Raw genomic sequence first — 15,000 nt, 5'->3', positions numbered from 1 at the left:
TGCAGTCAGGTGTAAACGTTACTGGATGAGATTACTACAAATGGAACATAACAGAATACCCCGCAAAGCTTATGATATGCTATATGATTTAGATACTAGAGGCAGAGTGAACTGGGTAATCATGATTCGTCATTGTTTGTTTGAATATGGCTTTGGATTTGTTTGGTTAAACCAAGGTGTTGGTAGCATCCAGGCGTTTATCGGTGTGTTTCGACAACGTCTGATTGAATGTAGATGGCAGAAGTGGTCTGATCATATTCAGAATAGTGAAAGATTTAGTTTCTATAAGAATTTTTGCAGTGTGTCTGATCTGAAACTTTACTTAGTGTTGAATATGGATAGACATTTAAAATATATGACGACAAGATTTAGATTAGGTATTACAGAATTAGCGGTCCATCATTACAGATACAGAACATGTAACGACAGTGATCTGACCTGTCCATTATGTAAAGAATCACAAGAAAATGAGATACACTTTGTTCTTTGCTGTCCAGCTTTAAGGAACAATGGAGAGAAGTTTATTCAGCCTAAATATTATAGCAAACTTACGTTGTTTAAATTGAACTTATTGATGTCATCTACTTCCCCTGAAGTTGTTCGCAGATTTTCACTATTTTTATACAAAGCTTTCAAATTCAGAGAAATGGCTACTTGGTGAAAACGCTCTTTGTTTTCTTTTGTTTTGTTTTTCTTTTATTGTTCTACACATTGAACTGTAATGCAGGTATGTGTATATATATCTTTTTTTTCTGTGCCATTTTTTTACTGTGTTTATTGATGCTTACAGTGTCGTAATGTATTGTTTGTAAAATAATGTTCACATTCCCCTTCATAAGGGGCCTAGGCCAAAACATGAATAAACCATCTCTCTCTCTCCCTCTCTCTCTCTCTCTCTCTCTCTGTCCCTCTCTCTCTTTGTGTGTGTGTGTCTCTCTCTCTTATATATATATATATATATATATATATATATATATATATATATATCTTTAATGTTTCCGTCTGTCTGTGTGTTTTTTCATCTTTGTTTAGGGGTGGAGGGGCGTGGCGAGGGGGTGGGGTGGAGGGGCGTGGCGAGGGGATTGGGGTGGGGATTGAGGCGAAGGGGAGGGGGGGGGTGTCATGCTTTGCTGTTCGTGTTCTTGTTTCATCACTGTCATCATCATCGTCTTTGTCTTTTCCTCCTCTTCTTTTTTCTCCCTTTCTTTCTTTTTTCTTCTGTCTTTTCTTTTTTCTTCTTTCTGTCCTTTCTTTCTTACATTTCTTTTGTGCCCGTTCTTTCTTTACTTACTTTCTGTCTTACTTTTTTTTTCCTTTCTTTGTACTTCTTCTTCCTCCTTCTTCCTCTTCATCTCTTGCCTGTTTTCTTTTCTTCTTCTTCTTCTTTCCTTCCTTCTTCTCATCAGGCTCCCCCCACCCCACCCCACCCCTCCCCCCACACACACCCTTTCTTTTCAACCACTACATTCTTTCATTCACCTTGCCATTAGTCTTTTACACTCCTGCTTTTTCCTCATTGCTCTCCGAGACTAAAGTTCTATTTGGGAAATGTAAAACGTCAGATTTACCTGCCTGTCACTGTGATTGTAAGGCCTGTGAACAGACGTGTGATTAGCGCTGCTGCTGCCATCGGGTCTGGATCTAAAAAAATCATCACATTATTGGCGATGATTTATACAGTATTAACTGAATCTTATAAAGAATTAAATCATTAATCACAAAGAAGAAAGAAGGAAGGTAAGGCAAGGAAAAACGACTCCAATGAAGAGAATTTATCGCCTCTTATTCAATATGCACGATTTCATCAGAAATAGTGTTTCTCTAAGTGCTTCCACTGCAGGGGACCTCATTTGATGTTAGTGTTTTCCACAAACCTAGGGTAGGTTCCCATGGTCTGACCAGTGCGTTGGGTTTGTGGAAAGGTCAGACATCTGCCCTCCCACCCCCACCCCACCTTTTTTTTCTTTCTCCCCCCCCCCTCCCCAGCATAAGCCTATATGGATCAGCCTCAATCTTTGACGCCTCCTCGAAACTGAACCTGAAACAATTTCACAAAGACTTGCCGTGTAACAATACGCAGGGATCGTCTTTGTTCCACTGAGAAACACTACGACACGCACACTACCCCCCCCCCCCACACACACACACACACACACACACACAAACACACACACACACACACACACACAAACACATACACACACACACACACACGCACACACACACACACACATACAAACACACACACACACACACACACAAACACATACACACACACACACACACACAAACACACACACACACACACACACACACACACACACACACACACACACACACACACTACCACACACACACACACACACACACACACACACACACACACACACACACACTAAAAACAAATTCAAATAACAAGCGATAGATAACTTTTTTAGTTGAAGAATGAGGTACACTTGGTCCCAGTGAATTCATGACGGGGCCCCGCTCTGTCCTGAACCTTCTCCACCTGAAGTCACGTACCATCCACACCTCGGTGGGAGGACCATCAGACGGGGTGATGGCCTTCCCCATCAACTCAACACCATGTCGTGGAGTGATGGCCTTCCCCATCAACTCAACACCATGTCGTGGAGTGATGGCCTTCCCCATCAACTCAACACCATGTCGTGGAGTGACGTGTCTTCCCCATCAACTCAACACCATGTCGTGCAGTGATGGCCTTCCCCATCAACTCAACACCATGTCGTGGAGTGACGTGTCTTCCCCATCAACTCAACACCATGTCGTGGAGTGACGTGTCTTCCCCATCAACTCAACACCATGTCGTGGAGTGATGGCCTTCCCCATCAACTCAACACCATGTCGTGCAGTGATGGCCTTCCCCATCAACTCAACACCATGTCGTGGAGTGACGTGTCTTCCCCATCAACTCAACACCATGTCGTGCAGTGATGGCCTTCCCCATCAACTCAACACCATGTCTTGGAGTGACGTGTCTTCCCCATCAACTCAACACCATGTCGTGGAGTGACGTGTCTTCCCCATCAACTCAACACCGTGTCGTGGAGTGACGTGTCTTCCCCATCAACTCAACACCATGTCGTGCAGTGATGGCCTTCCCCATCAACTCAACACCATGTCGTGGAGTGATGGCCTAGAGGTAACGCGTCCGCCTAGGAAGCCAGAGAATCTGAGCGCGCTGGTTCGAATCACGGCTCAGCCGCCGATATTTTCTCCCCCTCCACTAGACCTTGAGTGGTGGTCTGGACACTAGTAATTCGGATGAGACGATAAACCGAGGTCCCGTGTTCAGCATGCACTTAGCGCACGTAAAAGAACCCACGGCAATAAAAGGGTTGTTCCTGGCAAAATTCGGGATAAAAATCCACTTCGATAGGAAAAAACAAAACTGCACGCAGGAAAAAATACAAAAAAAATGGATGGCGCTGTAGTGTAGCGACTCGCTCTCCCTGGGGAGAGCAGCCCGAATTTCACACAGAGAAATCTGTTGTGATAAAAAGAAACACACAAATACAAATACAAAATGAACCTCAAACCCTCAAGTGTAACGGCCTGAACGTCTCTTCCACGGCGCCTCCTGTACAACTACGTATGCCTCTTCCGTGTAAAGCAAAAAGTCATTCAATTTCTTCAGATTTAACTTCATTGAAAGGGGAAATAAATTAAATATTATCAATCGTGCCTTATCATGTTCACTTAAGTTATGCGGGCATACGGTTTTTGCCTGTCCATTTATGTTACTGTATTAAACACATGTTTACAACTGGTAATTTGTATAGGAAGCTTGGCTATTGTGGCGTTTGAATTGGAAGAATGCTTGCGCTTGTATCTACAACATACAACAGTATCTCCTTCACTCTCTCGTCTGTTGCTTGCATACTTTAGGGGAAAGACAATGGAAAACAGTCAACGTCATTATTTATAAGGAGGACGGTGGCAGCGTGGTTAAGAAGCTTGTCTACAAACACAGTGTTTGTGAGGGTCTGGGTTCGATTCCCGGCTGTCTCGCTCTTTCTCCAAAGTTTGACTGGAAAATCAAACTGAGAATCTTGTCATTCGGAGGCGATAAACCGAGTCCCGTGTGCAGCACACACTAGTCGCCTTGGAAAAGAACCCGTGGCGACAAAAGTATTATCGTCTTTCAAAAGTCTGCAGAAAAAATCCGCTCTGATAGAAATACAAATAATCATGTATTCATGAACCCAAAGCGCGTTAGGTTATGCTGTTGGTCATCTGCCGAGCACATGTTGTATAGCGTATATGGTATAAACTAAATCTGAACCTATAAGTGCTTGGGTGTGTGTTCGTGTGGTGCAAGCGCCAGTTTGTGTTTGTGTGTGTGTGTGTGTTGGTGTGTGTGTGTGTGTGTGTGTGTGTGTGTGTGTGTTGTGCAGTTCGCTGATGGAACATCTGTCGAATTACTCACGGGAGTCACTTTTTCTTATTTATTTGTGTCGAGATGTGGGAGGGGCTGGGGGAGAGGGAAATGGAGGGGAGGGGCGGAGAATAGGAAGGAGAGATGTGCCTCCATCCTCACCAGTCTCTCTCTATCTTTCTTTATCTGTGTGCCTGTATGCCTCTCTTTTTCTGCCTCTGAGTTCGTCTGTCTCTGTCTTTTTCTGTGTGCCTCTGTCTGTTCTCTGTCCCTGTCTCTATGTCACCGTGTCTATGTCTGTCTGTCTATCTGTCCCTGCCTCTTTGTACCTGTCTGTCTGTCTGTCTGTCTGTCTGTCTCTCTCTCTCTCTCTCTCTCTCTCTCTCTCTCTCTCTCTTCCTCTTTCTCTCTCTCTCTCCACTGTGTGTGTGTCTCTTTCTTTGCCTCTGTCTGTCTTTGTCTGTCTTCTGTCTGTCTCTGTCTCTGTCTCTGTCTGTCTGCCTGTCTGTCTGTCTGTCTGTCTGTCTCTCTCTCGCCCGTTAGTTTCTCATGTGATATTCAGTGGATTTTATCGTTGATATCTTCTTTGTTAATGGTTCTGTGTTGATGTGTTTTTTTGATGAAGCCCTACCCCCCACATCCCCGTTTTTTGTTGTTTTTTCTTTTCCTTTTATCATACCCCAGGGCTGGCTGGAAAAAAGCATATGTTTTGCTTATCTCATGACCCTGATAAAATAGAATTTCGTTTCATTCCCCCCCCTCTCTCTCTCTCTCTCTCTCTCTCTCTCTCTCTCTCTCTCAAACAGATATTCGAGGTACGGGCAAACATATATCTATGCCCCCATGTTCGTTCGTGCGCACGCACACACGCGCGCGCACGCACGCAAGCACACACACACATACACGCACACACGCGCGCACACACACACGCACGCGCGCACGCACACACACACACACACACACACACACACACACACACATACACACGCGCGCGCGCACGTTCAGTTTGTTAGGATCCCACTACCCCTTTGGGAGCAGGATGGATGTCCACATCAGCTCTGACATCATCATGCCACACAATAAACAATAAAAACAATGAGGGAAAAAGCATTAAGAAATCTGTCTATCTATCTATATTTGATGTCAAGATTGAAACACGTGACATACTTTTTAAAAGATGAAAATTAAAATACAGCAAGTCTGGAGAAACGAAGAGAAGGGAAAAGAGGGAGATAGAACAGAGACTGGTAGAGGAGTGAAAGTGGCGTGAGGTCATTGACAGAACATGGTGTTAGCGGGTTGACATCACGCGCCCCTTCAGCAATCACAAGGTCCCATGACCTTCCTTCCACTGGCTGTGGTAGGCCAGTTGTGGCCACATTGCAGAGGTCGACCTTCCTTCCACTGGCTGTGGTGGGCCAGTTGTGGCCACGTTGCAGAGGACGACCTCCATTCCACTGGCTGTGGTGGGCCAGTTGTGGCCACGTTGCAGAGGACGACCTCCATTCCACTGGCTGTGGTAGGCCACTTGTGGCCATGTTGCAGAGGACGACCTCCATTCCACTGGCTGTGGTAGGCCACTTGTGGCCATGTTGCAGAGGACGACCTCAATTCCACTGGCTGTGGTAGGCCACTTGTGGCCATGTTGCAGAGGACGACCTCAATTCCACTGGCTGTGGTAGGCCACTTGTGGCCATGTTGCAGAGGACGACCTCAATTCCACTGGCTGTGGTAGGCCACTTGTGGCCATGTTGCAGAGGACGACCTCCATTCCACTGGCTGTGGTAGGCCACTTGTGGCCATGTTGCAGAAGACGACCTCCATTCCACTGGCTGTGGTAGGCCACTTGTGGCCATGTTGCAGAGGACGACCTCCATTCCACTGGCTGTGGTGAGCCAGTTGTGGCCATGTTGCAGAAGACGACCTCCATTCCACTGGCTGTGGTAGGCCACTTGTGGCCATGTTGCAGAGGACGACCTCCATTCCACTGGCTGTGGTGAGCCAGTTGTGGCCACGTTGCAGAGGACGACCTCCATTCCAGCTAGCGCCTACAGAGCCATCTGAGCGCGTACAGAGGGCGGAAGGTCTACAACCAGAGGTGGACGGTGATGTTCATTTGAAAGAGTCAGTATAATGTGAGGCAATGTTTAAGCCCATTGTTGTGGAGACACTTCATTACACTAAGGACAAGGAACCTGACTTTGTGAATTGAGTCTGGAATTATCAGGCCGTGTGTTGCTTGGACAGTTGTGGTTCTCCAGATGAGCCTGAACAGAAATAAACATTTCAATGTTTGTTAGCGGATATAAATGTGCTACCTGTGTGCCTGTTGATTTATTATGTTCTTTCAAATTTCATGGATGTAGTGTTTACTGTGGATTTTAAAAACAAGCTTTTCGCGGGATTCTTGTAGCAGAGTCTTGGTTAGGAATTTTTTGAGAGGGTGGAGATAGCTCCGATTTTCACAGTGCTGTAGATTGAAGTTGTTGCAAGATTTATACAACGAACAACGGTTTGTACGTTGTAGAATAAAGGTCCTACTTGGTGTGTGGCCCAGAAAGTGGCGTGAATAGGCATTTAGAGGCCACCAGACTGAGTGGTGTGAGCAGGCCTTTAGGGGCCGATAGCTGTCACTCAGATTAGTTTACGATATGATTAGAATCATGTAGAATGGTACGTGAGTATGTGGTAATGCATAAAATGTGGATGGCTGCACTCGCGTGTACTGTTGTCTATGTTTGGTGTGGATGAAAGTGAATGTTCAAATCAGATAGCCCTTATGGTTTTCATACTTTCTCCTCACACTATGCACGTGACATATTGTGTCTAGGGCTCGAAATGGGAAGGCGGGGCCCAATCCTCTCCTTCTGCTGTTTTCACCTTCTTCAACCCAAGTCACCTACCCGTTCTCACCTGCGTGGAGTGAACAAATGGGAGTAAAGTTCCTTTTCCGAGGACACAGCACCATGCAGAAACAGTGCCTCGATGGAACCACGAGCACCAGTGACCACTGGATCTGGTCCAGTGCTTTACCCACTCTGTCAACGTGCCTCCAAGGAAGAGGAACGGCACACGGCAGACCAGAACTAAGGATTTGTCACTGACCTTACTGGTGGAGGATAATGATGGTGGTGGTGGTGGTGGAGGGGGTGGTGCTGGGCAGGAAACGGGGACACAGAGGGGTCAAGGAAAAAAAGGACGGGTGTGTGGAGTCTAAGAGTTGGAACTTTACAAAGAAACCCTCTGTCGACTTTGCATGTAGCGGTTTGCAGCAGACAGTTATGAACAAATCTTTGCTCCTTCCCTTACATCCCAGAAACAACCCTATTTTGTTACCTCAAGGACGACTCGAGAACTCGCTTTGGGAAGAAAAAGCTATGCATTGGTTGGACTGGTGTGAAGTATTACAACAGTGGAGGAGGATTTTGTACTTGCAATACCTGTATCTTCGTGCCCACACTGAAGCATGAACATTTTCCATTCGTTCACAGGGAAACATACAGACACACGCAGAGGGACCGTTTGAATTCAAAAGGTGAGAGCCATTTGCAGTGCCTGATATGAGTACGCGCCGACACACGTTCGAATAACAAAGCAAAACGTGAGGAACAGAGGCAGACACACAGCAAAGACAGAAACAAGATGAGATACACAGAAAGGATAAAAAGGAAACACTTTCAAATGTTTCTCTGAGATCAACGTTTGGACCTCTCTCCCCTCCAACCTGTTTTTAACTTACATTTGTCATCGTTATCGTCGTCGTTGTTGTTAAGTTGTCATCGTTGGTGAAGTAGTTTTTGTTGTCGTCGATGTCGCTGTTTTGGATACTGTTTTTAATGTTATTGTTCTTCTTCTCCTCACTAATATTACTAGTAGTAGTATCTAATATTTAAGGTTTTATTTTCTTTATTCTAATTCAGAAGAAAGTCTTTTTTTCCCCTTCTACTTTCTTCTTGCCAGTCGAAAGTATATAGTAGTAGTATCTAATATTTAAGGGGTTTTTCTTTATTCTAACTCCATGCCAGAAGAAAGTCTTTTTCCTTCTTTTTTTCCAGAAGAAAGTCGACGATTAAAGCCAGTACAGTCGGAGACTGGAAGAGGTGTGGGGTGGGGAAAGGGGGAGAACGGATGATGAATAGTTCTTAACAAACTATACGTTAAAAATATTTGTAAAAGAGAGGTTTAAAAAAAAAAACCCAATGATTGCAGTGAGGTTGATGCGTTCCTCATTAACCTCTAAACCCTAAATCCTCTCCCCATCAACCCCTCCCCCGCCCCCTCACTCATCCCTCCCCCCCACCCCCTCATTCATCACAGCAACAGACGGTGCATGCTCGGGGAAGGGGTCAAAGGTCAGTCGTGCAGTACGCACGCGGCACAACAAGTACGCTCTGTGTGTTAAGCACGTGCAGGGAACGTGGTGTCAGTTTGCCGGAAGTGACAGTGGCAGTCGGCGACAATGCGTGGAACCATGGAATGATGAATAGCGTCACTACAGAACGGCTGTCATGGAAGTGGGGTTGTTGGCAGTTCACCATGACTCGGCTTGACACACCCGTCCATACTTTTGTGGGGATAAAACAAGTTACGTTTAATTTCAGTGTGCTGTCAACCACAAAACTCAAACATAGGCAAGTTTGAGCTGTGTCCATTCAGACATCCCTGAAAAGAGTGTCCACGCTGCGCGCCGTTTGCAGCTTTGAGTGCAGCGTACAGCTGCCCGCCAGGTGATCACCACAACATGGCGGCCAAAGGGAGCGCCGGTCAGCAGTGCTTTGCCACTCTCTCTATCTATAGCTCAGTGGTCGGAACCGACTGGACTGACGGGGGAGACAGCGAACATCACGAGCCAGACAGCAACTTGGGCAGCAGCTTGCGCCCCGTCCCCCCACACCCCCCACCCCCCAAGCCCCCCACCTCCTCCGTCCCCGCCCCCTACAGAGCGCATATGCGACGGCTGCTGCATTGCATGCCAGGCTGATTAATTGCTGTTAATTAGCATTAATTACAACTGATCCCCTCCAACACTCTCCCTCCTCCCTCTCCCTTGTGGAGACTCCGGTCGATTCGGACCACCATGATCAGCAGCAGCAGTATCCTCTTTGTTGCATATAGCCCAGCCGATTACAAAAGGCCATCAGATCAGATTTTAAACACCCCCTGCATCGGCTGTGAACATTTGTTGACAGCTTTTTGTGTTTTATTTTAGTGGTTTTTTGTTTGTGTGGTGTTGCGTGTGTGCCATGTGTGTATGTGTGTAGTCAAATCAAATCATGTTGTTTATAGCCCTGCCGATACTAAAGCCATATCAGTGCTGATGTGTGTGTGTGTGTGTGTGTGTGTGTGTGTGTGTGTGTGTGTGTGTGTGTAAGGATCATGTATTCTAATTTAATTGTGAATGAATGCATTATTCTTTGTTGTGAGATTGTAAAATTAACAATATGGGAATTAATCACGTTAACATTTTACTTAACATTTTCTACAGTAGCTTCCCTTCTCTCAGAAAGAATCCTAATCCCAAAAGCACGTGCAACTGGATGCTGGACTCTTGGCTCACAAGCTGACTGATCTTGTTCATGTGGATTCATATCACTTGTGCCACAGTTGTTGGACAAGTCCGGAGCCTCTTTGGTTTGTGACGTGTCACCACACTGCTCTGGTCAGGCACTGTGCAAAATTATAGCCTGTCTTTTTTGGTGGTGTTTTATTCTTCATTGTTTATTGTAAACCTCCCTACTATTTCTTCGTGCTTTTTGGTGTTTATTTGCTGTGCCAAAAGAGAATTTTGTAAGTTGACTTCTTTTCTTTATTATTTTCATAAATTATTTGGCTGTGTTTAAAGAGAATCTACTCTGAAAATTTGGATTGATATTTATTTATTTTGACTTTATGAGACTGCAATTATGAAATACAACTTTTATATGTGTTCGTTTAACCAGCATGGTTGTTGAAAGTGTGAACGGAACATTAATTCTTGATAAATCCCCAAGCATACTGAACGCGCTATTTTCATGAACAGCGGTTACATTGCAAGTGACATTGATCCGTAAAATGATTAATGCATTCGGCGCTTAACTTTATGGTTATTGTACAGAGATGCTGCTATGTTTGCAGAGGTGTTGGTGTTGGTGTCCGAACCCCCGTGTTGGGCTGTACCTGTCCGGCCTCCGTCCTGTTTCCCTCGCCTCAGCCTGCATTCCCCTTTTCGTGCCAGTCGACATTTGGCAGACCATACACACTGAACACTGTAGCTGTGTTTGTCTCTGCGTCCTTCCTCCTCCCTCGCCAAGACAGAACTCTCGTACTCGGCGAGTACCCCACCTCTACAACATGTATGTAGTGTGTGTGTGTGTGTGTGTGTGTGTGTGTGTGTGTGTGTGTGTGGATGGGAAGATGGGGGATAGGGGGCAGGAAGGGGGGAAGGAAGGAGGGGGAGGGGGACAAAGGCGAGGAGGAACGTGTGGGATTTCGCAAGAACACACGTTTATTTTAACATATGGTTCAAGGCATAGAAAGGTTATTCTTTTTATACACTCAGTGTAAAGGTATTACAATATCTACATTCGCCTGAGTGATCGTTCGTCGGTTAATAACGTTGCCAGTGACTCACTTTGGTTTCACGCATATTCATTTTCAGGAAGCGGATGGCATCGATATATTTTGCAATAACAATTCATTATTGAAAGAAGGCGAAGGAGACGCAAACTATTTTCCGAGAATAATTCGTGCAAAGACCTCGTCACTTACTGCATACTGACCACCGTAACAACCACCCAAATCAACACTTGACTTGCAGTACAGTCTATGTCAGTGAGACGTAACCCGCACGATGCTTGCATGTTTCGCCTTTTTTCTTTGATTATTTGTAAGCATTTGTAGTTGTTGAAGATGAACATGTGTTTACACGGATTCCGTCAATGGCATTTTTCCCTTTTAAATGTCGTCCTTGCTCAGATGGACAAGGGCTGACAGGCCTCCAGTCTGCACTGTTCGGAGTGGGAAAGCACGTCCTATCCACTGATCACAATTTTGACGAAAAAACTGGAGTAGTTGTCTAGAATATTCGGCGCGAAAATACGTTTGACGATTTTCTTATGCTTTATCGTCAGCTAAATGTCGTAATAAAGACAGGGGAAGTTTGAAATTTTAACTGGTCTGTATCATGACAGTACAAAAACGAAATGTTGGTCGATGTGAGCTGCTTAACAGCTATAATTTTAGCCATACAAAACGAAAACAAAACATAAAAGTAGGCAAAGAAACAACACCCGTACCCCTTAAACAAACACACGCGCGCGTATCACGACCACCACCAACAACGACAACGACAACAAAACCAGTGCCAACAATCAACCGAAAAACAAAACATCACATCGTGCAGCACACAACACTGACACGCCGCTAACCCAATTGATCACGTCGTTGTGTCTGTTTCCCCAGTCCCGTGTTGTTCCAGCGCAAAACAACAAACAGAACCAGGAAGTGAGAAGCAAAGCCTTGACAAAACAAACCGAAAGTGGAAACAAAGAGAAATGGAAACACGCCAATAAGAACACCAGAACTAAACATGGTGTGATTACTCCTTTATTGAGGATGCTTTCAATTCCAAACAAGTCTTGTTTTGCTGAAAGCTTCCCCCGCCCAGTCCCCCCCCCCCCCCCCCCCCCCCCTTATTTTTTTAATTTTCTTTCTTTCTTAATTCCTTTCCTTTATTCTGCCTCTTCCATTTTCAACGAGGAAGGCAGCGGCACACTGCAGGTCCTCCAGTCAGCCACACAGCTTCCTGGTCACTGGAGTTGGTTCGGACCACTTCCTCTTTCTGAAGGCAGCATGGAGGGGGCAGGACTGCAGCAGGTGTTTTGTTGCCTGGCTGTCAGTTCCACAGGGGCACCGTGCTGATTGACCGATGCGGAAGTCAGTTATAAGCAGTGATTTAGGTGGTTGTGGCCTGTCCTGAGCCTGAACACCGACACCTGTTCCTGCCTTGTCAGCGGGAAGTTGCGGTATGTCCTTTTGTGGCATGTATGCTGTTGCATCCATTTCTTCTGCTGCTTAGGCTTGATGACGGTCTTTGCCTCAGAGCCGCTGATGGATCTGTCCACCTGCTCTTGTGTAATGCCTTCACCAAGGAGTGAGCAGTTCCATTGTACAGCACATTGCAGTGAGAGGGAACCCACTGTGGCTCGTGCAACGGAGGCAAGAAAAGAGGTCACTTAGGTCAGTGATGTTTGTTGGAATGTAATACCTTCAGGGCGGACAGGACAGCAGTCAGGAAAACTGACCTCGTTGTGGGCTGCTGCTGTCTTCAGAGCTTCTACCTCAGTCTTGTAATTGGTGGAGTAGAGGCATCTCTGCTCCTGGATAGTAGATGTGGATTTCTGCCCCGCTGTTTCCTACAGTTCCCTCAGCAGAGCCGTCAGTATAAACGTGGTCTAGGACTCCTTGGGATAGTGGATTTGGAGGTGCTCAAGGAGGGACTTTTTCTCAGGGTCGCTCTGAGAGTTGCTTGGGTCAACACCAGAGATGCTGGACAAAACGCGCATGGGTGTTCCCTCTCACCATGCCGGGACAGCCCGACACTGAGGGATCTCTTTGGGGTCAAGGTCAAGGATGGCTCGGTGTTGCAGTTCAAGGGCCCTGCTCTGGTGGGCAAAGCTGCTTCCCTTGAGTCGCCCCATATTTGGCTGGGACAGTCAGTCTTTTATGGTATGATCCTGCACTCTCTTGAATTTGGCAGCCTGGGTGAGGAGCTTGGCATCTGTGCTATCCTCAAGAGGCTGGAGCCCTGTGACGGTTTCAAGCTCCAGTACTGGCGTTGACTTCATGGCCCCGGTGATGATGCGGGCTGTCTGGTTCTGCACCATGCTGACCCAGTTAAAGTTGGACTTGGATGTGGTGCCCATGCTGTCACATACTCAGCACTGGCCTGACTCTTCCAGTGTAGAGCCTCCTGAGGGTCGTGGTGTCTACGTTCCTGCCAGCTTCTTCATAAGGGCAAGTCGCACCTTGGCTCTGGCTTCTGCCTGCTCTGCTTGCTTCTTCCACGTCAGGCGTCTTCCGGAATTTACACCAAGGTACGCGGGATTCCTTCTCCGCGTGTAGTTTTCTCCATTGATGATCAGCGTGGCCTTCTGTTCTTTCGTTGAGAGGTTGGGTGGTCATTTTGTATTTATTGCAATTAGTCACTGTTTGTCCAGTAGTCAAGAACGTCCAGTGCCTGTTGCAGCCTGTAGTTCGCTTTTGTGTGGTGTTTCTCCGAGCACCAAAAGGACCAGATCGTCGGCATATTTGGTTTCCTGGACTTTGCGTGACAGGTCTCTGATTGTATCTGTGAAGATCAGGAACAACGTTGGGCTCAAGACGCCTCCTTGCGCTCCTTCTCTGTGTCTTCTTGCCACTGTGTGCTCCATTCACATGGACTCGGGGCCTTCCTATTGTTCAGGTACTGAGAGATCCACTGCTACGTTTAGCCCGTCACACAGCTTTTTTTTTTTTTTTTTTTTTTTAAGTTTCTGACAGTTTCGTTTTCTTTTCCTTCTTTTTCTTTTATTTATATTTTCTTCTTCTTCTTCATACTTTTTTGTTCTTTACTCTTCGTAATTTGCTCTTTCTTTCTTTCTTTCTTTCTTCCTGTCTTCTTTTCTTTCTTTTTTTCTTCTTCTTCTTCTTCTCTTTCTTAATTCATTTCTTTTACTCTTCTTCTTCTTCCTCTTCTGCCTTTTTTTCTCTGTCCCATCATCTGCACCGTTTTCAGTGGCATTACTCCCACGCCGCTCATTTAGATTCCCCCATACACGGCCACACCCGGGTTCGTCCGTCGCAGTTCCAGCGTCGGCAGTCCACAGGGAACCATCGATGTTAGGTCGCCAGGAGGCCACACACCAGAGGAGACCCTGCACTGCTGCTGAGTCACTTCGGTGGTGTTCAGTGGTGCCTGTTCTGTTTTAACGTACTTAGGACACCACCTACTAAGCCCCCTACTAACGACAATAATGGCTTAGTCGCGGAGCCAGACTGAGTGAGCGTCTCTCCCAGAGTGGAGACCGCCACCACGTCCCTCAAACAACAGCCCCACCCCATGAATCTGCCGACACTGACGACATTGACAGGACTCACCCCAAGCACGGAAGTGGAGGGGTATCGAAACTGAGGTCACCATGAGAGCAGGGCATGAAAGGTCACAGACTTTGAGACTATTTTGTTTATATTGATGACGATGAAGGAGAAGGAGGATGACGATGATGATGACGATGTTGCTATGGAGGTCCATTTTGGTTCGGGACTGCGTGACAAGGCTGTACTCTACGCTTCCTGTCATAATGATATCCCGGCGTTAACCAGGCCCGAGAGATACAGACACTTGGAGTGTTGGTCAGGTAATTAGAGCAACACACCCAAAGACGCATCCTTGAAGTGGATGACACTCGACTGTGTGGTCCCAGTCTCCCCATTTAAGCCCACAGCACACTCAACTCTGGGTAGGAGCCGGCCATGGGCCGAAAAACCCACCTCCGCTGGGATTCGAACCCGCGTCCTCCCAGCCGTCAGTCCGCGACGCTAACCACTTCGCCACGGCGGCTGGCCTTTTCTTCTCCTCTTTT

The sequence above is a fragment of the Babylonia areolata genome, chromosome 15, assembly GCF_041734735.1.
Source record: "Babylonia areolata isolate BAREFJ2019XMU chromosome 15, ASM4173473v1, whole genome shotgun sequence".
Classification (NCBI taxonomy): domain Eukaryota; kingdom Metazoa; phylum Mollusca; class Gastropoda; order Neogastropoda; family Buccinidae; genus Babylonia; species Babylonia areolata.
This window is presented reverse-complemented; position numbering follows the sequence as displayed.